Source organism: Adiantum capillus-veneris, chromosome 3 (genome assembly GCF_014529385.1).
Source record: "Adiantum capillus-veneris isolate H3 chromosome 3, ASM1452938v2, whole genome shotgun sequence".
Classification (NCBI taxonomy): domain Eukaryota; kingdom Viridiplantae; phylum Streptophyta; class Polypodiopsida; order Polypodiales; family Pteridaceae; genus Adiantum; species Adiantum capillus-veneris.
Genome location: NC_140933.1, coordinates 152,579,758 through 152,603,155, shown reverse-complemented (window position 1 = coordinate 152,603,155; position 23,398 = coordinate 152,579,758). Strand labels below are relative to the sequence as shown.

At 38.4% G+C, this 23,398-nt stretch overlaps 1 pseudogene; it reads right to left on the bottom strand.

The window, feature by feature from the left end:
• Positions 1-20,709: 20,709 nt before the first annotated feature.
• On the bottom strand, positions 20,710-21,624 carry LOC147461961 (putative inorganic phosphate transporter 1-4; annotated as a pseudogene).
• Positions 21,625-23,398: the final 1,774 nt, after the last annotated feature.

The window sequence follows — 23,398 nt, the reverse complement described above, 5'->3', positions numbered from 1 at the left end:
CACTTTCACGAGGTGAAAGATCCGGCAAGGTAACAACATCCTTATCAACCTTTATAAAATTTTGAAGTCAGTACCCTTCAACAGTGAAAGAGTACATCTATACTCAACTAACAATGCCCATTTCTTGAATCTTACATGTCTACATCGCTGTATAAACATGTGTAAGTATTGACTGTGTCCCCCATTGATGTGAATCTTTATACGCATGTCTCAAAATGTTGATTTGCTCCTTGAGTGGGGATAGAACAAGCTCCCAAGGTTTTATGTCGCTATCTATGGATATGCCCTTTGCACATACACTTGGATATGGCAAAAATGATATAGAAGGTAATTCATGAGACTAAAGTCACATTTCTCATGGCTTTAAATTCATGCATCACATTTATAACTTTTCTATGCAACATGATTCTACATGGTGCTTATAATGTCGACTTTTCAATCTTCTCCTCTCTCCAATCCATTGCAAACAAGAAAAAATTTCTAGAGCATTAAATTAAGTTTCAACCATTGAATAACTTTCAAAATTTGATTTTCAATATTGGAATTGCTTTGAGTATGACTTTCTCCATTTTGACTATTTTGCTTTTGACATTCAAAGAGCTACTTCACAAAATGGTTGTCCTTTGCTAGGCTTTGAATGAAAAAGTATTTGTGTTGTAAGAAAGAATCTCGAAAAACAAATTTTTTGGGAAGGTTTTATAGCTCCTAGACTTTTGAGCTTACCATGATGTAAATTTAAACCAATGAAAGATACCCTCACATCCTCACAAATTACATACATTGCTTCACAAAATAGGGCACCATAAGCTAAGAAGATAATCAGGTCTAAGAATGAAAATGTAGGCTACTAATTTGAATATATTTTGCAATTTGCAAAAAAAAAAAGAGTATTAATAGTGCTAAGTTACTTGGCTCTGATACACAAGTTTCATGTACTATGAAAATTTGAGGTAAAAGATATGTACTATTCCAACTTTTGATGAAAATATATGGATTTTTTTTGAAAAATTGCTTCAAGCACTTGCTTTCAATCACAAAACTTTTGTGAAGAATATTTGGTGGTCACACTTAAGATGGTTACAACTCTTGGCGAGGTTTTCCATGGTGCAAAAGTTATGTGAAGATTTTCTTTGTCGAACAAGCATGAGTTTTTTAAAATCAATTTGGATGCTCTACCTTATGAGGTAAAGCTCTCAATGTGCTTTATATTCTTTGCCTTCATCTATACTGCTTATAAATTATGATATATTTAATTATAGTCTTTTGTTTCAAGAGCCTCCATTCCTGAAACGCCGACTATAGATTGTATTGTGATTTTGCATTCCCCACATGTATTTTTTAAGTCTTTAAATACACTCATTCTAACAGTAGAAGCGTGAACCTGGCTCTTACACTAAGAGTCCCATGTGTCAATAAAAAGAAGTGTCATAAAATCTAATATCTAACCAACCCAAATGATTTTCTCATATTAAACCGATCATTTAATGTGGGAGAATAAACGGGAACAAGGGTTAGAATATAGACATGTGCTTATGGATCTGTCTCAACACGGGGCCAAGGTTAAAGGGGTCCAAATGAGATATGGTCTGTTAAAGAGAGCAATGCTACCTAATGGAGCTTAAAGACCTTAGGGTTAGCTTCATTAAATTGTCATGCTTGTTAAGTAAGGTGTTTATGGGAACCTTGCCCAAGCTTGAGGTGCTTCTCATGCTTAAATGACTAAGGTTCTTGATGTGTTCAATTAAAACATGATCTCTCAAGAGGCATAAACGATTTTCATGCTTAAATGACTAGGTGTTTGAAGAGTTCAATTCAAACAGGATATCTTAAGAAGCATGCAAGACATATGTCAAGATCCTCCCCATGTGGCCCTCATGATGTGCTTGAACCCTATTGGATAAGCTTTAAAGGGTTCCAATGAGAATTTAAATGCATAAAAATAAATAATTAAGTTCTTTCTCTCAAAGAGGAAAAAGAGGACACATGTCCAAATGATATAATTAAATCAAATAAGAGAGAGAGAGAGAGAGAGAGAGAGAGAGAGAGAGAGAGAGAGAGGGGTGGACCAAGCATGAGAGGGAGTATACTCTCCGACACACACACACACACACACACACACACACACACACACACACACAAACACACACACTCTTATTGTGTGAAGTGCAACGTGCAAGAGCTCCATCTCCTTCTCCAAGCTTGTTGAGAAGTTGAGAGCCTACACCATTTCTCTTGGCTATGGAATGCAAATCCAACCAAGAGTCATGCTTCAATGTTTAAGCTTGCCATCTTCTTCATCTTCATTACTATGCTATTATGCTATGCTAAGCAAGAAGAGCAATGATAAGTGAGGAACTATTTCTTTCTCCTATGAATGATTCTTCTTCCTCTTCCCTACCCTCATTCCCCACTAGCTCTCTCCATCTTCGAAGGTGTTTGAGGCCTTGGGATAGTTAATGCTTTTTGCAAAGTTTGTGTTATGCTTGTGATCATGACGCTTTCCATCTTCATAGCATCACCTAGGTCACAAGGAACACAAAGATTGTATTATACCAGGTCTCTCTCGATGGGAGAATCTATAATACAAACGATTTTGGAGGGGGGACCGGCTCCAAAGTAAATCCGGTCCTCAACTATTGTCATGTTCTCTAATACTCTCTCTTGCAAATGTATTGTTCATGCCAAGTTAATTAAGTACTATGTTTATGTTGCTACCATCAATTAAGTTCACCCTCTATGTTCTCAAAGTAATCTCACAAGTATGCTCACTCTAATTCTCTTAATTCTACTATTCTCAAAGTTCATAGGCCATTTCCATTACATTGGTATCAGAGCCTTTGGTTTCTCTTTTCTTGCTGAAGAAGAGAGGTCCTTAAGTAGCATATTAATGGTTGATTTTGTTAATTATATTGGGTAAATGGGACTAGGATCTATTATTGGTTTTGTTGAACCCACTATGTGGGATATGGTGCACACCTCAAGAGCTTTGGTCTTAATAATGGGGTCTTTTTAGACTTACCTACGGCTTTACCATTATTGAATCATAAGAAGTTCAAAAGGAGCTATCCCTCGGCAATTCTGCTATGTTAGACCCACTCCACTACTCTCTATAATTAACCAATTTGAGTCATGGGTGTAGATACTTAAGTGTTGATTTTCAAAGGCCAAGAGGAGTAGCAACTAAGGTTTTGAATTTCTAAAGAATACACTAAGTAAACACATAAGTATAATAAGCATGGATGACAATAGCCAAGAGAGTAGAATGAACATTGATAACTTTGATTTTTCACATGAAGGTGCTAATGATGATGCCCCCATGTTTATCAATTATCTTGTTACTAGGTTGCAGCAAGCTATGGGCAACCCTACTTTGCAAGCCGAAGTTGCTCAACAACTTCGTGCTTATGGGATTTCCCTTCCTATCCAAGAGGAGAGAGAGCTTAGGAGGCCTCTTAATGAGACCCCCAAAAGAAGACTCTCTCCCTTACGAGAGGAGGAATCCAAAGAACAAGAAAGTAATAAATCCCTAAGTTTCTCTAAAGATGTGGCTCCACAAAGACGGCGGTCTAGCGATCGCCAACTCCTGCCAAGAGGAAACGGTCAACACATAGTCCTTCTCCTGGTCGCTCCGAAAGGGAAGAGAGGAAACAAAGGAAGAAAAAGTCAAGAAAGAGGTCACCCTCTTCTCCTTCTTCTTCGCCTTACTCCTCTTCCGACGAAACCTATGGCTATTCTTCTAGAGAATACAAGAGGGGAGGACATCTCAAATCATACCCTGTATGGCGAAGGTTACAAAAGCTCAAGAAGTTCAAAGAGGGAGGAAAGAGTATCTCTTTTCTCACCTATGATGACACCTTTGGTGCCACCGACAAAGTATTGGCCTTTATCCAACAATTTGATGCGGCTATTGGAGACGAGGGCTTCAGAGAGTCCTCCAAGCTACGCCATGTAGCTATGCACTTCCAAAAATTGGCTCATCAATGGTGGGCTAGCCTTCGTGGCAACGATGAAGCCCCAAAGACATGGAAAACTCTACGAGTTTCCATCATGAAGCAATTCCTTGCAAGCGATGCAAAGTACAAAGTACTTACCGAATGGCGCAGTTTGAAGCTTCTCTCCCATGAGTCTATTCACAAATATGTGGACAAGTTTTTGGGTTTACATCTCAAGGCTACTGTCTTCCAAAAGATAGACTTCGCCAAGCAAAAGCAACAATTTTGTGCGGGATTACCTGAAGAAATGGCCGAGTATGTCAACCCCCAACAGGCTGATTCTATCACCGAAGTAATCCACTAGACCGTGGTTGCTTCTTGCATCAGTTTCCAACAAGAGGCTAAACGAAAAAAATCAAGCCCATGGAAAACAAAGACAAAAGTGATGCAAAGGGAAAAACCAATGCCCAAAATTCTTCCCAAGGCAATTCCAATAACAACAACAACAACAATTGGTCCAAGGAGAAGGGAGTTTACAAAGGTAAAACCAAACTCTCTTCTGAAGAGCTTGAAGCTTTTTGCAAGGACCATAAGTATTTTAAGTGTGGGGAGCAAGGACATGGCTATCGTTCTTGCCCCAAGAGAAATGCCTGCAACAGTGGGACTCCTAGAGCTTCCACCGTCGAAGCTTCGAAAGAGGATGCTCATTGCAAAGGATCACCTCTCTCCTATGCTTGGGGAAAAGTAAGGGAACATGATGCCTTCATCTTGTTTGACCTTGGCTCTAGTCACAACTTCATTCAACGGAGTTGGCCACCAAGTTGGGCATTCAAGCTTTTGAGATGGGAGATACTGTAGCTGCTGACACAACTTTCAAGGGACAACAAGCCTCTGTTACTCCCTTGATTGGGAAGTTGAGGCTTCATGTCCAAAGCTATGTTGACAAAGAAGACTTTTTCATCTCTCTCTCCACCATGAGGATGTTATCCTAGGGGCACCATGGTTCAACCGCATGGCTGCCAACATGAAGTTCCCTAAAAGGAGAATCTCCTTCACCTACAGAAGAAAGAGCATGTATATAGATGCTAATGAGTCTGGTCGTACTATACCACTCGTAAATTCACCGGCTTTTGATAAGTCAATGAAAAGCTCGGTTTCTGCGTACATGATTTTTGTCAAAGAATCCACTTATGATGCTGATGATTTATCAAATGAAAATGATAGGAATCAAGAAGAGTTAGACTTGTCTACTTTTCTAAATGGATTCCAAAAAAAATTTATCGATGATATCCCTATGGACTTACCTCCAAAACAAGGGGATGATGACCATCAAGTTGAGCTCCTACCAGGAAGCTCACCGCCTAACAAGCCTCCTTATCAAGTTTCCCAAGCTCAACAAGAGGAGATCATGAGGCAAGTACAAGAATTGGTAGACAAAGGGATGGTGAGGCCTAGCTCATCTCCCTTTTGTTCTCCAGTCCTTTTAGTGCAAAAGAAAGATGGTACATACCGTATGTGTGTGGACTATCGAAAGTCTCAAGTACTTCATGATGCAAACCAAGCTTTCTGATAAACAAATGAGGTGGGCAGATTTTCTTTGCTCACATTGCTGGTAAGCACAATCAAGTAGCCGATGCACTTTCACCGACGACCAAAAGTTAATGCGGTGTCTATAGCAACTCACAATGATCTATCTTCAATGATAGATGAGTATGTTACTGACCTTGAATTTAAAGATGTAATGTCAGCCCTTGCTTTGGGGAAGAAAGAGGAACCATTCACCTTGCAGGATGGTTATCTTATCCATAGCAATAGGCTATGTGTTACCCACTCCCTTCGTGAGAAACTCATGTATGAATCCCATGCTCCTCCCTATGCGGGGCATAGAGGCATTCAACCTACTCTTTGAGGAGTAGAGATGTACTTCTATTGGCCTACCATGAAAGTGGACATACAAGAGTATGTTTCAAAATGTGTGGTATGCCAAAAGACTAAGTATGATAGAGGGAAGAGACCTGGATTACTCCACCCATTGACAATCCCTAATTCACCCTGGGAGAGTATATCCATGGATTTTATGTTTGGATTATCCAAGTCTATCCATGGGAATACGGGAATATGAAAAATAGTCGATAGGTTTAGCAAGCAAGCACACTTTATTCCTGTCAAAAAGACTATTAAGGCACACCAAATGGCAGCCCTCTTCATATCTCAGATTTTCAAACACCGTGGATTACCAACATTCATCGTGTCAAATACAGATCCTAGAATGACCAATAATTCCTGGGAAGGTCTCTTTGAAAATCTAGGTACAAGATTGAATATCTCTTTGGCCTTTCACCCACAAATGGATGGCCAAAGTGAGATAACCAATCTTACGATACTTGATCTACTAAAGACTTATGTTACAAGAGTAGATCAATGCTCACAATGGGAGTAGTACTTACCCCTTGTAAAGTATGTGTACATTAATACTGTCCATACTACTATGAAAAAAGCACCTTTTGAGATCATAGAGGGAAGACCTAAAAGTCCCTTGCTACTTAAAGTACATGGGAAGATCTTTGTTGTTGATGAGTATAGCCATGACCTACAAGAATCTTTTCAAAAGGTTAAGGAGGCCTTTTCCATCTCACAACAAAGGCAAAAAGCTGCTACTGACACATAAGGGCTTTAATGTTCAAAGAAAATGATTGGGTCTTACTTAAGTTTCCCAAGGCTTGATTGAGGCAAACGACGGGCAAAAATCCTACAGGCCATCAAAAGTATTATGCTAAACTAGCAAAAAGATACTATGGTCCTTTTCAAATCTTGAAGCCAATCATTGACTTGGCTTATCAACTCAAGCTGCCCAACCATTGGCTCATACACAATGCTTTTTATGTGAGCCTACTTAAGCCCTACAAAGGAGAGACACCAAGAGAACCAATTATTCAAGACCCTCCAAAAATCGAAGACCAAGAAGAGGTGCTACAACCCGAAGCTATCCTTCGGCATGAAGACAAGGTACTACAACATGGTAAGATTATCCGACGATATCTTATTAAGTTCAAAAATTATCCTTTTGAAGGGCTAGATGGATGCAAGGAATACAGCTTAAGGATAGTATGAACCTTGTCAATGTTTACAATGTTGCACTAGAGTAAGCAAATGTAAATGCTTTCTAAATGAACAATGTTTTTGTCTTATAAGACTAATCCTCTTTTGTGCACAAATTGAAATAGTATGCATGCTTAGAATCATGTTTATGATGACGACGTCACTCAAGCACCAAGTAGGATTTGTCACTCTACTTTGGGAGTATGAAATGGACTAAAGAGCAGACATACTTGCGGCAGCTACGTCTCCCAAGCACCAAAGGGACTAGTCATCCATTCTGGAATGATGTCATAGGGTGAAAAAGGATCCTCTACCCGCTAAGAAAAGTAGACTAATCACTAAGACTTTATCTCTTCTACCTCATAGTCGAGGACAACTATGATTTCAAGAGAGAGGTAACGTCATAAAATCTAATATCTAACCAACCCAAATGATTTTCTCATATTAAATTGATCATTTAATGTGGGAGAATAAACGAGAACAAGGGTTGGAATATAGACATGTGCTTATGGATCTGTCTCAACACGGGGCCAAGGTTAAAGGGGTCCAAATGAGAGATTGTCTATTAAAGAGCAATGCTACCTAATGGATCTTAAAGACCTTAGGGTTAGCTTCATTAAAGACCTCCAAAAGTTAGTGTTAAAACGTCCTTTGACCTTAGGCAAGCTAGGGCTGACCTTGACGTGGGAATCCTACCCAAGCATGAGGTGCTTCTTGTGCTTGCTAACTAAGGTGCTTAAGGTGTTTGTGGGAACCTTGCCCAAGCTTGAGGTGCTTGTCATGCTTAAATGAGTAAGGTTCTTGAAATGTTCAATTCAAACCTGATCTCTCAAGAGGCATAAACGATTTTCATGCTTAAATGACTAGGTGCTTGAAGTGTTCAATTCAAACATGATATCTTAAGAAGCATACGAGACAGATGTCAAGATCCTCCCCACGTGGCCCTCATGATGTTTTGAATCCTATTGGATAGGATTTAAAGGGGCCCAATGAGAATTTAGATGCATAAAAATAAATAATTAAGTTCTTTCTCTCAAAGAGGAAAAAGAGGACACATGTCCAAATGATATAATTAAATAATACAAAAGAGATAGATAGATAGATAGAGAGAGGGGTGGACCAAGCATGAGAGAGAGTTTACTCACCCCCCCACTCTCTCTCTCTCTCTCTCTCTCTCTCTCTCTCTCTCTCTCTCGTATTGTGTGGAGTGCAAAGTGCAAAAGCTCCATCTCTTTCTCCAAGCTTGTTGAGAAGTTGAGAGCCTACACCAATAGTCTTGGCTATGGAATGCAAATCCAACCAAGAGCCATGCTTCAATGCTGAAGCTTGCCATCTTCTTCATCTTCATTACTATGCTAAGCAAGAAGAGTGATGATAAATGAGGAACTATTTTTTTCTCCTATGAATGATTCTTCTTCCTCTTCCCTACCCTCATTCCCCGCTAGCTCTCTCCACCTTCGAATTAGGTGTTTGAGGCATTGGGATTGAGGCTTGGGATAGTTAATGCTTTTTGCAAAGTTTATGTTATGCTCGTGATGCATGAACCTTTCCATCTTCATTGCATCACCTAGGTCACAAGGAACACAAAGATTGTATTGTACCAAGTCTCTCTTGATGGGAGAATCTATAATACAAACACCTTTTGGAGGGGGGGCTCCAAGTAAATCCGGTCCTCAACTATTGTCATGTTCTCTAATACTCTCTCTTGCAAAAGTATTGTTCATGCCAAGTTAATTAAGTACTATGTTTACGTTGCTACCATCAATTAAGTCCACCCTCTACGTCTCAAAGTAATCTCACCAAAATGCTCACTCTAATTCTCTTAAGTCCACTATTCTCAAAGTTCATAGGCCATTTCCATTACAAGAAGGTGCTTCTTTTTGTGAATATTTCATTAGGCAAGAAAATCGCCATCTCCCCTCGTACACACATGTATAACAATCATGTGTGTGGTATATCCATTCCCATTTGTAGCATAGAAAGTGCCCAAGCATTACTATTATTCACAATGTACAAACAAATAGATACCACAACTTGATCACTAATCTATTTTCGATTTTTTTTTTGTCTGCAAGTAGAATAAAGTAACATACAAAAGAGGGCATGGACTGTAAGGATTTGTCCTCCCAAAAGAGAGGCTTTAAGTATCTCTTCTCCCAAAAGAGCAGCAACTGTACAAGATTATTGTTTGCAAATGCAAAGGCGGATATTCTTTCTAGCATAAAAATCCCTCATTTGTATTTACTAGATTGTAAAAGATACTTCAGAGTTCTTAGATTTATGGTGTTGTAAACGTCCTAATCTCTTTTTATGTACTTCTACTATATCTATGAGAACATAGCTTAAGGATCATGTTTTAAAATCACTAGGTAAATAAGTAATCTTTAATGAGAAACGGAGAGACTTTTATATAAGCCGTTGTATGGGTGAAGCTAAAAGCATAGAATACTTTTGTAATCCATATTTCTCTCAATCTAGTAATCCAAATCCAATTGCATCATGTTTCTCTCCTCTTGCTCTTTCCATTGCGTGTATTCATTGTCAGTTTTGTTGGGGTAAGCCATTTATCTTACACTCGATACGTGACCAACACCTAAAGCCAAGCATGCACCCTTATGTGTATGCATGCATCCCACTACATAGGATTCCCTAAACATATGCTTCTTTATAGTCACATGCTATTCACTATAACCACATGATATTTGACCCTTCTCCCACATGTGATGGAAATCACTTTCTAGCATTAAATTCCACCTTCCACTTTGAGCCTATATAAGGCCGTAGTACTTAGCTTGTAATTCACCGAGTCCTCTTGAATCATATCAACCTACTTACTTTTGGTATTTTGCACTTTATTTATGTCAGTTATTAGATTAGTGTATCAACTTAATATCCTAATCATGAATGCGACTGATCATTATTATCCTTTATTAAACCCTTACAAGTGGTATCAGAGCGTGGTTGTAATTAATGTCTATTAATCATATTTAGATCCTAATTACTTATGCTCTAATCACACGTATGTGGGTGCAATGTCATTGTCGCTAGCTTTCATTCGAGCCTATCCGTGCACGTTTTGAACTAGCACCGCAAACTCAAAAATTTTGTGTACGCTTGAGAGCATTTAATGCTCAAAGTCCTTTTTGGTGGGGTGACATCAATCTTTAATTCATACAAGGCCCTATTTTAAGGGACTTTTTTGACTTTTTTAAGAACTGCCCGGCAAAAAGGATCTAAAAGGGTGCTACATCAAATCGAAGGATCCCTTCAAAGCCAATAGTACAAATCTCAATAAGGCCCACTTGCCCTTGCGCTGCAGATCCTCACCGTTGAAGTTGAAGCAAGAAAGCCATTGCTCTTGCCATAATTGAGACCCACTGACGTTAGGCCCCCCAGTTTGCCACTCCAGCCCACCGATTTCAAGCACTCAGAGCTTCATTAAATTGAGATCTTTTAGGTAGAAGTAGAGTGCCTACATTTTCGCCATTGCTCTCTATCTGCAAGCTTCAACATCATCACTCACTTATCCTCAACCACATTTAACACCTACTATTACTTGCTATGCGCTAGCCACCACATTTCAGTTCATGATCATCCTCGCCATTTAGCGCCTCCACCCCATACACTGCACGATACCCCCAATGCAGTGGGCCACGCCTCCTTGTGTCACCTTTTGGCTCACCCGCTTGCCCTGCAAAAGTTCAACTTCCACATCATTGGCCTTGCTTAAGCCCGGGCCCCACGCTTCTCACCGTCGGCCCTCACAAATCCACTGCACTATAGCCTGCGTCACCCCTACATGCCTGAAGTGCCCTCCATCTTGCACGGTTGCACTGCCCCGCTTGTCTTGAGTGACTGAGTCTCAACCATCTATAGCCGTTGTTGTTGACAAGCCTTGCAGCCTTGGGTGTTACCTTGGAGCTCTAGCACATTGGTCTTGGCCCCTCACTAGCTCGCCCTTGTCGTGCTGCTCTCTGCCCGCCAGAATCAAAATTCATCTTTGTGAGAAAAATCAAAAATAAAAATAAAAAGAGATTTTACTTTGCCCTTTTAAAAGGCCCCCCTTCCCACACGAAGAAGCTTGCCCTAAGGTCACTTGCATTGATCCCTCCTTTTAACCGGTTTTCATGTGCATCCCTAACACCTTGAGACTCAAAGACATTCAATTCATACTACTTTGCTTTGAGCTTGGTGAAGGATCTCTTGCAATTTGACTAAAGACCATTATCTCCAAGGTAGCACCAACTCTCAACTTCAAGGGGGAGTTTGGAAAGGAACAAAGAACTGCCATGATCCTTCCTCGAAGTATGAAAGAAATGTATGTGTTATTTAATTCCGAGATTATGAAAAACCCTAGTAAGAACCAAGCCATGCATTTGCACAAGTGTTTCCACATTGCATCCATATATGCATGTATACAAGCACTATGTTCACCAAGGTGTGCCCTCATTGCAAAAAGAAGGGACATGCACCCAACTGGTGTTTCTTGGAAGATAATGCAAGGAACCAAAAGAATCCTAGAGATTCCAAAGGTAAAGTACACATTGTGGAAGAAGAAGAGGAAAAAGGAGATATCAACACTATGAGGATGTAATGTAATGGGTTTTAGACATTGCCCCAAACCTAAAGTTTTGAGGTAAGACCTACCCTCTTTTGCATCAGATTCCATCTTTGTGAGCCCCATGTAGTTACCAATGTAACCCATGTTAGACTCCTTGATCAAAATCCTGGCTCCTTTGTGTAAACTTCAGCTTACGGGGGCATCTGTTGGGGTAAGTTATTTAGCTTACACTCGATACGTGACCAACCCCTAAAGCCAAGCATACCAAGCATGCACCCTTATGTGTATGCATGCATCCCACTACGTAGACTTTCCTAAACATATGCTTCTATATAGTCACATGCTATTCACTATAGCAACATGATATTTGACCCTTGTCCCACATGTGATGGATATCACTTTCTAGAAACCTTCCACATTGATCCTATATAAGGCCATAATGCTTAGCTTGTAATTTGCCCAGCCCTCTTGAATCATATCATTCTACTTACTTTTGGTATTTTGCATTTGTTTTACTTACATCAATTATTAGATTAGTGCGTTAACTTAATATCCTAATCATAAATGCAACTAATCAGTATCCACCTTAGTTAAAACCTTACAAGTTTTTTGAAGGTTCACGTCTAAACGGTGTGAGTTTAAATCTACAGTCTAAGTGATATTTTTAAGCTTAAATTTTAATCTTTTGATCAAAGGACGATCCTAAGCCTTAGGGGGGCAATTGTTAGACTTTTTTTGTTCAATTTTTGATGACCTATGTAACGATGGATTGCAATTTGTATACCCTTCAAAATTAGGTTTTAGTGGTTCATAATAGCTCCGATAGCCCTTACTTACCTTCTTTTAGAGTTTTGAAGCATTCCAAGCTCATTAAGATGAGAAAGCATCAAGTGATAATTTGGTGTGAGGACTGGCCATTTGCCTATCAATTTGTGATTACTCTTGAGGGCATCTTCTAGTAGTGGTTACTCCATTGTGATTGCTTGACAACTCAAAGCATCTTTGGGACCCATCGTCGTTGCTTCCTTGAGTATTGACATATAGTATGTTAGTGCCATATAAATATGATATAGAAGTCCATCCAGGGCATTTGCTAATATAGCTACCATTTTCGGGGATCCAATTCTATGATGGTCGAGTGACCTTGTGACAATACTTGCGTTTATCCAAAACCTTAGAAAACCCATTCCATTTTCACTGGAAACAGTGGAGAAAATGAGGTTTCAATCACTTGAGAGAGTTTAAGAGTTGAGGACTAGCTAGATCTTTCATTTGGTAGCAAAACGTGCTTGTGGTTGAAGCTCAACCCAAGCATTTCAATTGCCAAACTACTCATTGCTTTTGAAGTGTTGTCCATTCCACCACCGCTAGCTGTAATTTCAAGTTTTGTTCATTTATTGCAATCTTTCATTTTGATTCATAAGAGTAGGTCAAGTAAGCCAAAACATAAACAATCTAAGGTGCAAAAGGTAGAGAAAAATTGAGCAAAAACCAAAAATTTGGCAGAAAGAACACTTCAAGAGGTGTGCACGGTGCGTGCAGAGTACGAGGAAAAAGAAGAATAGACACGAGCACAATGTGGGTGGAGCTCTTAGTGAGGATTTGAATGCCTCACTACTCCTTATTGCTCTATATAATCAAAAGAATAGATAAGGTTAGAACAGTCAGTGTGATGGATGTTCGGCCAATTGGCATGAACCCTAACACGTCCATTCATTGGATAGCTTAAAAATATCCAGAATTGGGGTTATGACCATATCTACTTGCAACAGAAACGACTATGAGAGTAAGCTTGAAGTATCCTACCTATAGAAATGTTAATCAAACGCATATTGAGGAGTTTGATTTTGACATGATAAATAAAACAAAATTCCTTACATGGCTTCAATCCAAAGCTTATATTTGGATGTGTGGAGCCTTTGATTGTGACAGTCTCCTTAAGGAAGACTTCAAACTAGAAAGGTCACTACAGGATGAAGCTTACATATCAAAGCCTTTCCCAAAGGATCTTCTTGAACCTCTAGAATGCACTCAAATACTAGTTATCATGGATGTAGTGTGAATGAAGTCGCCCCTACAAATTTTTTTGATTAAAGGGGTTATGATATTGTTCTCTTTCAAATGGTTGAAATAATTCATCAGACAAACGAGAGAAATGAATCAAAAAGTACAAAAAATGAGATACCATGTATGTGAGTAAGGGATGAGATCTCAGTAAGAGACCTCTTTGGGCCACATGATATCTTTTATGATACCCATTTAGACATGCCATTGTACGAGCATGTAGATGATAAGAGGATATGTTTTATGACTTTCCAAACCAAAAATTAGAACAACAAGCAAGGTTCAAAGCTAAATGCACCAAACAATTGAGCAAAAAAGAGAAAATCCTATGCTAAAACTCAAGGGTAAAAATGAAGTGCTTGATGATTGTAGGAGCTACCAATTGTGTGAAGGACAAAATCACAAGGAGATACTCAAATTCCTTGTCATGCAAGCAAAGTAAACAAAAATAATGAAAACCAAACCAAGAAATACCAAAGTAAAGAACAATGAACCAAAAATAGAAAAAGTTGAACAGAAAAATAATTGTCACTAGCAAAATAAACTTTGAAAGACGTTTGGACAATTGAAATGGAGAGTGAGAAAGAACTTAAGTCATATCAAATTAATGTTCCATCCCATTACAAGAGGTATATAATCCAAGATCACATGATTGTAACACAATAGATGATGAGAGAGCTTAAAGAACATAGAACCTCTTACAATGGACTTGAGAAATCGAAGAAAATTGACCTAGTAGAACTTGGAGAAGAGCCAAGTCTTGCATACACTATAAATGATCTAACCCTGAAGAGGAGGAGATTTTAATAGCAGCGCTCAAGGAGTACAGAAATGTCTTTGCTTGGTCACATAAAGATCTTAAAGGAATGGATCCTAACATTTGTCAGGATACAATCCCTCTTAAGGGTGATGATAAAACAAGCAAACAACATCCCTACATCTACAATGAGACATTTGGAGGAAAGATCAAGGAGGATATAGATAAACTAAAAGAAGTAGAATTCATCTATGAGATATAACATATAGATCGTGGTCTTGCCAATTGTGGTTGTGCCTAACAAAAACACAAAACTAAGAGTGTGCATCAACCTCAAAAAGTTGAATGATGCAACTATTCGAGACAATTATCCCCTTCTTATAACACGAAACATATTAGAAAGATTGGTTGAAAAAGAATCTTATAGCTTCTTAAACGGATTCTTTGTATATAGATAGTTGACAATCAAACCCTAAGGATCAATGTAAAACAACCTTTGCCATAAAATGAGGTGTTTATGCATATAGAGGTATGCGTTTGGCTTTACCAATGCAATGGCTACCTTTCACATATTGATGAGCCATGCATTCAAAGAATATCTTAGAAATTTAGATGGATGACTACTCGCCCCTGGCCTCAAAGGGTTGCACATTGGGGCACCCAAGGGAGGGCGCCCCCCTGCTGGGGCTGATCTGTATACAATTGGAGGTGACCCCCCCTACACCATATACGATTTATCTACGTGTATGCAATAGTTGCTAAACCTCTTTAGCAACTGATTACAAAATTTTATTGGACAAAAAAGTGTAAAAAAACTTTCCAATAACTTAAGATTTTTTTTTATTTCTACTCCAATCTTGAAAGCTCCTGATTGGACAAAAATATTTCATGTTCATATCAATGCGTCAGCTTAAGCTATAGGTGGGTGTATACTGGCTTAGCCACATGCAGGTAACATGGATTTCCCCATTTGTTATGCTAACCAGAAATTGAATAGTGCTACAAAAAATAACCCTTCTATGGAATGAAAAGGATTAGGAATGATCTATGCGGTTAAAAAGTTTGGGCACTATTTACTAGCAAATTAATTCACATCTTTTGTGGATCATCAAGCTTTGCTTTATTCAATGAAAAAACTTTGCAACACATGACGTATTGTTTGATGGTTTGTTATTGTGCTTGAGTTTGATTTCACAGTAATAATCTAGAAAGGTACGACTCACCAAACGGTTGATCACCCTTCGCAAATGATGTATGGAGAAGCACACTTTGGAGTGGATGATGGTCTACCTGATTGTTATCTCTTTAACATACAAATGATACCTAAATGGAGTGAAAGATTCATCCCTCTTTTCACCATAGAAAGTATCAAAATAGAGAGACAACCACAAATAATTGAGCAATCAAAATCTATTCTATTGTTGGTTGGACATCTCTACAAACATGGATCGGACCAAATATTGTGATTATGCATTGAGCCTAAAGAAAAACCTATCTATTTAGCTCAAATGCATATTCTAAATATTGGTTTTCACGATGAAAACGTGCAAAACTTGATGAGATCAAGTTTAAATTGAGAAAATATGAGGAAAAAGATTCATGAATACATAAATGTGTGTACAACATGTAGTGCTAAATCACCACAAGACTTATTGAACATGTTTCATATTATAATGGCACCAAAATAGAGCAACTACATTGTAAAATACCTAATGACTAGAACCTTCCCTGAGGGATTGGGTAAAATAAGGATTAAATCAATTAGAATGGAAGCTTGAGATAATAAGTTGATTTCCAATCATCTCTACAAGAGGGTAATGATGGGCAATTACAAATGTATGCAATAGAGGGTGAGCATATGCCAATACTAAAGCAAGCACATACATGTCAAGCAGGAGGTCATTTTACAAGTTGTGATGAAGCGAGGTTAGATTGGAAACCAAAGCTGCATTTGGCTTTATGGGCTTATAGAGTTGAATTATCGATAAACACAATGCCATTAACATGATCTTTGGCATTAATGCTATATTTCCCTTAGAATTGTTTATCATTACTCTGCATATAGCTAAAGAATTAGAGTGGATGGGGCAAGAATTGTCAAAATGATTGATAAGCTTGAGCAGTTAAATGTAACATGACTTCAATCTGCCGCATGCATTTATGCTAAAAAATGACAAATGATAAAATTGCATGATCAATATGTGAAAAGCAAAGAGTTTTCAATAGGTGATTATGTCCTAGTATACACCTTGAAACGACATTCAAAAAATTTGAAAAATAGAGAAATGGAACCTTACTATTGGAGTGAGACAACAAGAAGTCATAACCAAACATAAATGGGAGGTATTACCAATTTTGTTCGTTGCATTGTCTATATCCTGTACAAATGTGCCATGGAATTAATGGATAACTGACAGTCTAAATTAAAGCTTTGACAAAAAATATATGGGGTTGACAACATAAAAGATCTATGACACTTGACAAAGAAAAACAATTTGGAAATCTGCGAGAAGATCAATGGTTGAAGTTGAAAATCCGTTGGAGTTTCAAAAACTTCTTGAGGCTTGGTAGCCAAAAATTCTCCATTGAGCTAATCTTGATTATGTGAAGCTCATAAAACTTCGTGGGTAATCATTTGCAGCCGAAGTACCACTTTTCACCAACATCAATTGCATCAATTAGTGTTTTGATATGCTTGGTAAATCCAATGGCCGTCGACCTTGGTTGCTTAGTGCCTGCTGAACACAATCGTAGAGTCACACCAATAGATTTCCAAAAGTGGCTTAAAAAATATAGCAGGACAAGGGACCCATATGAACATTTGGCTAGCTTCAGACAAGTTTTGAGATCGGAATGCATAAACAATTTCCATACACAATTTGAGGGATTTGGGATGATCTTGGAGGGAAAACACTTGACTTGATTCCAAACCATACCTCTTGGATCGATAACTGACTTGCCAACTTTGGCCATGATATTTGTCACTACTTGTTCTAAAATGGGCATACATCATAGTAATGTGGCACAAATCTATAGTTTCAAACAGGAACAAGGAGAAACTGTCAGAGATAGCGTGAGTCGAATGAGGCAGTACATCGACAGATGCTCGAAGTTGGAGATTCCAACCGAGGAAAAACTAGTCCCACTATCTCTAGAGGGGCTCTTAAACAAAGACTTGCATGCTATTTTGTATAGCAAAAAACACATGACAAATAAACAATGTCAAGGATGAACATTGTCTAGGAGGGACGAGTCTTTGCAAATTCCAAGGTGGATACCCCTTCTAGCATATAAATCCCTCACTATATTTAACGGATTGTAAAGGATACTTGAGAGTTCTCATATGAATTTATGGTGTTGAAAATTCCTAATCTCTTTTATTGTATGTATTATATCTACGAGAACAGAGCCTACGAATCATTTTTTAGCATCCCTATGTATGTAGGTCATTCTTTATGAGAAATGAGGAGGCTTTTGGATAAGCTATTGTACGGGTGAAGCTAAAGCTACATAACACTTCTGTAATCAGTATTTCTCTCAATTTGTTAATCCAAATCAAATTCTGACAAGTGCATTGTGTTCCTTTCCTCTTGCTCGTTCCAACAAGTGTATTCAATCAATTTAATGAAGGCTCACATCTACACTATGTGAGTCTAAATCTATTGTCTAAGTAATATTTTCAATTTTAATTGCTACTCTTTTGATAGGAGGACGATACTAGGCTTTAGGGGCAACTCTCAAGAGTATTTATATTCAAGTTTTGATGACTTGTGTAATGATAAATTGTGATTTTTGTGCCCTTCAAAATTATGTTTTAGTGGTCCATAATAGTTTTGATAGACCTTGCCTACCTTCTCCTAAAATTTTGAAGCATTTCGAGCTCATTCAATTGAGAAATCACCGAGTGATTAGTTGGTGTGATGCAAGATGATCATTTGATTGCTTTTGAGAATTGTAAGTTCAAACCAATTGAATGAAAATATATACGTATGGCAAGCAATTGCTCATTGTTATTCATGCTCTTGCTATTTGCTCTTAGTATTTGGAAACATCATCTCATGGGTTCTACTTTTCTTGTCAAAATTGATCAACAAAATATACAACACTTGTTTAAGCAAATTCCCATCTCAAATAGACACATCCAAAGGGATCCTTTTGTACAAGCTTTTCAATTTTTTAGTCCAATCTAGTCATAAAAATATTTTTGCAAATGCACTTATCAGTAGATGTCCTCCAATCAATAATAGCTCACTCACTAGTATACTTCTGTTGATCTTATGCATGATTTTTATCTTAATAATGTTTGTTTTTCTTTTATTTGGATTGATATGATGCCTACAAATTGGATTTAAACTAATAATTACTTATATTCTAATGGTTTTTTGTGTGTTCATGGAAATTGTGGTGTGATTTGACCTTCTCAATAATTGGTTTTATGGAACACCATATATGGGTCACAAGGGTATCTCAACCATACTTTTTTTGTGAAGAACAAATTTGCTAGTATGACATCAAACATGATGTGTGTCACTTTATTTCTACTTGCATTACATGTTAGCGTAGAATACATGCAGATGCTAGGCCTCAAGGATTTCTTATGGTTTTGCCCTTTCGTTTTGGGCCTTGATAAGAGTTATCCATGGATGTTATATATTTTTCTCACTTCATGACAACATGACATGGTATGGGATTTTTTTGATGGATTTAGAAAATGGAAACTTAATTGGTGAATAAAGGAAATTTTCATAAGCTTGGGATTCATGGTCAAAACTTTGAAATTATCATAACTTGAATATTATAACTCCAAATTGCGCACAATAGCTTAGTCAACTCCATTTTCAAAGCACTTTCAAGTTGCATGATATGGTTTTGAGAAACTTAAAGACAATTTTACCATATTCTATAGCTCTCATATACAAAATTGAGAATTAAAATTATCCTAAATTCACAAATATGGGGTTAATGACATCTTTAATTATATGCAAAAAACATTGAATGCACCACACATTGTAAAGCAATTCATCAAATGTATTTCTTTCATCTTGGTTTTCTTAAAGTGATCATTTCTGATAGAGATTAAAAAATTTATAATCACTTTTGCATAACTGTGTTTCCTAGGTCGACAAGAAAAGTAGACCAATGGCTTACAACAAAAACCGGTATGTATGGTTTAGAATTTGAGAATGATAAATCTTGATATTAAAAGGTCCTATCTCTAGATTTTTGAAACTAAAGCCCATGATAATGGAGAGTGAATATTAACTTTTCAAAATCTCATCATTAAATTGCTTCTCTTTTACCTTCATATGCTCAATGAGTGCCAATTAAGTCCAAAAAGTTTAAAGCCACCTTTGATTGATCCATTGATAAGTTTTTCTATCCCCCACACCACATCGCTCCCTATGCAAATCTTTACTTAGTTAGCTTAGGGAAATTTTTGCAAATTACACAATATATTGTAATTTAATTAGTTCATTGTTACACTTGTTTTCAAAAAAAAAACTTTAATGTGACAACAAATGTTTTAAAATCAAGTCCTCATTTTTGGCTTTGTAAAAGAAGCCTTAGAGGAGAGTTGAGTTAGCCATACCTTCAATGTTTTCAGTGATGATTGAGACCTACATTAAATGTTATTTCGGTTTTAAAATATTAGATGGATCTTTTTAGTTCACCTTTCATTTGGCATTCTTTAAGAATGCTAAAGTGAAGCTTCATGTTACATAATTCTAGTAAATTCTACACATACACACACACACACACACACATATTCATGAGCAAAGCATGGCAAAGTGAAGAAAAGTCTATGAAATGTGTGAGAATTTAGTTAAAAATTCCTACAAATTTCAAAAAAATTGCTAATATTTTTGGTTTTTTTTATTCGCGAAAAGGAAACTTGGTTGCTTAATAAATGAGACATTCCCAAACAATGCTTCACCTTATATAATATTAGTTAAACTCAACCTAATGATTTTATCACTTTTCTATTGTTTAAGAAAGCCATCGTGACCCTTTCACTTGTTCCTATCACAAATAAGCCTCTTTATAGTAAATTACTCTCAATAGCCTTATGCAGGCCATAGTAAACTTTCACCTTGTTTTTGGTCCGCCCAAAGGGCAAAGGCTATAGAGATGCCTTCTCTTTTTGCTGACTAAAATAGACAAAAAGTTTATTTTCAAGCATTTTTTGATAGGCCAAAAATGCCAATTGGTTGAAATAAGATAGTGGGCACTCATTTGAATGAAGAGTGTGTAAACATAATGATGGACATGTCTTGAGTTTTACTACTGTTTTCTTTTTACCAGAAAAGAACGTAAAGTTTTACTACTAATTTTGGCTAGTCCGGTGCAGCTTGCTTTGCATTACCTTCCACCAATGCTGTATAATTCTCGTTCTTGGGCATCTTCATTCGCCAGTAGTATGTCAAGAGTGCAAGAATAGCCCCAAGTATGAAGACCAGTCTCCACACAAAGTCTGCCTGAGGAGGAGTCGACCCAATGTGATCATCGTCAAAAGCAGGACAGTGGTAGGCATTATTGAAGGCAACAGAGACGATGATAGAAATAGTGGCACATGCCAGTATTTTTGTGCCTTGCATGGCAAAGACAGCAACAGTGAAAGCACCACAAGTACGCTTGTTAGCATACTTAGACATGATGGTGGCCGAAAGGGGGTAGTCACCTGCCAGTATTTTCGTGCCTTGCATGGCAAAGACAACAGCAATGAAAGCACCACAAGTACGCTTGTTAGCATACTCAGACATGATGGTGGCCAAAAGGGGATAGTCACCGCCTATGCCGAAACCAAGCCAAAATCTGAAGAAGCACAAAGCAGTCATGACAAATTTGGGTGTGTTTCTGAATGAGAGGCCTGACACAATGGAGCAGATAACCATGAGCATGAATGTGGCTCCATAGACCTTCTTGCGGCCCAGCTTGTCTTTGAGCCAACCAAAGAAGAGTTGGCCAGCGAGGGTACAAAGAGCGACACCATTGGCAGCTGCAGACACATTGGGAGGGAGGCTTCCAGGCTTGCCAAAATCCGGGTTGTAGTAGTAAATGCAACCAAGAATCTTGGTGACAGTGGAAATACAAAACAGATCACAAGCGTCGGTGAAGAATCCCATACCGGTGATCACGATGGTGGTGAAGTGATACCATTGCATCTTGGCCTTGTCCAAAGTAGAGAGCACCTCTAGTTGCCCTCCAGACATAGCTCTAGCTCTCAAGGTTTGCAAGGTCAAATCTGTAAGTCCATGGAAGAGATCAAAGATTCTTTACTTTCAAGATTAGAGGCAAAAAGGCAAACACGGTAACGTTTGTACCTTAATATGCATGCACAGGACGCTGGGGGGAGGAGACATGTGTGTGATAGTATGTGCGCGCTTCACCACTACCGCAGAATATGGTGCAGTTTTGTTATGGACGTTCACAATGGCGGCCAGAAAGATGGAGCAGTGCACGACTTTAGGGGCGGGAAAAACTAGGCTCAGTAGGCAGTTCAGATAGGTGCTTGAAGGAGAGGTAAGGAGTGAGGCAGCATTAGGGTGATCTATGATCTATGATAGGCAAAGGATAAAGAGAGGGAGCCTATTGCTTACATTGGGGTTAGGGATTAAGTGTAGGTGGTCACGGCACTGACCGTCAGTGATGTCTTGCGGGATGCTCTGTGTGCATGAGGTTGTAGCAAAGTAGATTCAAAATCGAGGGTCAAAACGGACATTGACTGCACCACTATAGAGATGTTGGCAATACGTAGGATGCACAACAGGCGAGGCACACAAGAGGTAGAGTGGACATAGCGTAGGTACAGATCACCAGAGGAGATAGAGAAAGGTAGCTACCAAGGAATTACATGATGTACAAAAGGCAAGCAAAGAGGAAGGAGCTGGTTGCAATATTGCATCCTTCACAGCATTGCCGGTCTACATTAGGAATTAGTCCATGCTCCACAACTCCTCCGATGGTGGACAAAGAGCGGAAGAAGGGGGGACCCAGCTGGTTCCAGGTGGATGCATTCTGGCACAAAGGTCGTCATGAGGCAGCATGGGTCTCTCTCTCTCTCTCTCTCTCTCTCTCTCTCTCTCTCTCTCACACACACACACACACACACACACACACACACACACACACACACACACACACACAGTGTCATAAAATATAATATCTAACTTTACCAAATGACTTTCTCCTATTAAACTGATCATTTAATATGGGAAGATAAAAGGGGAACAAGAGTTAGGATATAGGTTTGTGCTTCTAGACCTATCTCAACAGGGGACCAAAAGGAGAAATGGTTGCATCTAAGGAGACGGTCTACCAAAAAGCAATGTGCAATAAGTTCTTCTAGATCTACCTCAACAAGGGACCAAGAGGAGAGATGGTTACATCTCAATAGGAGTCCAAAAGGAGGTAGTCTATCAAAGAGAAATGTGCATCTAATGGAGCTTAAAAGACCTTAGACTTAGCTTCATTAAAGACCTCCAAAGGTTAGTGTTAAAAAGTCCTTTGACCTTAGGCAAGCTAGGGTTGACCTTGAGGTGGGAATCCTACCCAAGCATGAGGTGCTTTTCGACTTGCTAACTAAAGTAATTAAAGTATTTGTGGGAGCCTTGCCCGAGCTTGAGGTGATTCTCATGCTTAAATGACTAAGGTTCTTGAAGTGTTCAATTCAAAGATAAACTCTCAAGAGGCATAAACGGTTTCCATGTTTAATTGACTAAGTGCTTGAAGTGTTCAATTCAAACCAAATGACTTAAGAAGCATAAAAGACACATTTCCATGTTTAATTGACTAAGTGCTTGAAGTGTTCAATTCAAACCAAATGACTTAAGAAGCATAAAAGACACATGTCAAAATCCTCCACATGTGGCCCTCATGATGTGCTTGAATCCTATTGGATAGGCTTTCAAGGGGTCCAATGAGAATTTAGATGCATAAAGATAAATAATTAAGTTCTTTCTCTCAAAGAGGAAAAAGAGGACACAT